A 1,839-nucleotide genomic window follows, 5' to 3' on the forward strand; every position below is an offset into this window, starting at 1 on the left:
GGCCAAATCCAAAATAGAAAGCTATTTTTATACTATGGCATACCAGGAAAAGTTGCAACCCCCAGGTAATTCCCATGAAATGCAAGGGTGGCCAAATGCAGGATGATTTAGCATCAGAGCAGTTGCTGAGCTGCTGTGGGGAGCAGGTGAAGAAACTTGTTTTTCTTCCATCTTTGTCCAGTAAAGAAGACGAGTGAATAGGGACACACCCTGGCATTCATTCTGGCTGTGGTCTCAGGTCAGTTGCCAGCTGCCCCAGGTTGTGGGAGGAAACGTCCAGGTGCAGAATACAGAGAAACCAAGCGCCCTTCCCAGGCCAGTCCCAGGACTTGGGCTGCCTGGTAGAAGAAGACAGAGCCCTCCCTGTGGAATCCCTACCCCAGAGGGTCCGAGCACTAGCACCTTTGTTCCTGACCTTTATCCCAGAGAGAGGTATGGAGACGCAAGGTGGATGCACCACCCCCCAAAACTGTGCGCTCAGCACCCAAGTGAATGTAAACCAGGCTCAGTCCCGGGAGAATCTGCGCTAATACTTTTCAGGTGACTGACTGAGGTGAGGCTGATAGGACTTAATAGCGCTGATGAATTATGGCCATCCACCTTGTCGAAACATCCTCTACCTGACTTTCAAAGCTGCGTGTGGTCTGGCCCAGGCCTCCTGCTCCCAGGCAGGCTGGCTTCGGAGAAGTCACCCCTCACACATTTCCTCTCTTTCCTCTTCCTTTTCCAAGGATGCTCATTCTTCACTAAATGAATCCAAGCCCTTGGTCCTCAGACCCTAGGACCCCCAGGGTGACCTGGGTCTGCGTCCAGAGATGCAGCTCAGGATTCCAAAGGAACAGACCCACCCTCTTGTTGTCCTCGTGACCCACAGGAGCAGACTCCAAGTGTCAGAAATTGGCACAGAGTCCTGCATAAAACATTTGCTCGAGCTTTTCTCCCAGCTGATGCAGAATCTGAAAAATCACATCATAGGATCGCACTGTGATGATGGTTCTGCGCTGATTGTTGTCACAAATAAGAAGAAAAACATCATCGAAACCCAGATCTTAGGGTCAGCCAAATAGCTCAGTGGATTAAAGTGCCTGCAAGCAGGTTCAGGGGTAAAGGGTTCAATCCCCAGGGGGCTGCCATGCTGTTCTCACCCCCCGGGCACGTTGAGACAGCGATTGAGTCTGGGCGTGGTGGCGCATGCCTGTAATCGCAGCTCTTGGGAGGCTGTAACGGGAGAATCACTATGAGTCTGATCTAGTACTGAGACCCTGAACACCCTGTAGACCCGTTCCTTTAAAAAAGTACAGAAAAATAAAAATAATAAACCCAGATCTTCTACTATTTTGATCTCATGCTCCATTGTTCAAAACATTTGAAAACTAAATTATCAATATATGCATAGAGGTATAGTACAGCAATTGTATGTTTAATTACACATGCCACCACTCTATGCATGATACACTTTGTCAATGTATCCAGCAGTAGAAATGGCAATGAAAAGCCCCGTGATTAGCCAGGAGGGTTAATCTGACTGACTGTAGCACTCCTCAGGGGGGTGGGAGACCACATTTCTGGGTATGTTGGGGTGCACTATGGAGGTACAGCGTTGGGTCCATGTGTGGCTCTCGCCCCTTCTTCTCCTACTCTGCTTTCTGGATGCCAGACACTGGGCAGCGTTGCTCCGCTGCTCCCTTCCACCATGACGCTTCTGCCTCGGGGCCATCTGACCAGGCCTGAGTCCCCCTAGAACATGACCAAACTGAACCTCTCTCCCATCAAAATATTGGTATCAGGTATTGTTTTTTGGGTTTTGCGGTGTGTGTGTGTGTGTGTGTGTGTGTGTGT

The 1,839-nt window shown here is 49.8% G+C and overlaps 1 pseudogene; it reads left to right on the forward strand.

Annotated features, from left to right (window-relative positions):
• The first annotated feature begins 581 nt into the window (after window positions 1–581).
• The window catches only part of LOC101573783, a 1,902-nt pseudogene continuing 644 nt past the window's right edge, over window positions 582–1,839 (forward strand).

This window comes from Octodon degus, unplaced genomic scaffold (assembly GCF_000260255.1).
Source record: "Octodon degus isolate 3935 unplaced genomic scaffold, OctDeg1.0 scaffold00008, whole genome shotgun sequence".
NCBI classification, from domain to species: Eukaryota; Metazoa; Chordata; class Mammalia; order Rodentia; family Octodontidae; genus Octodon; species Octodon degus.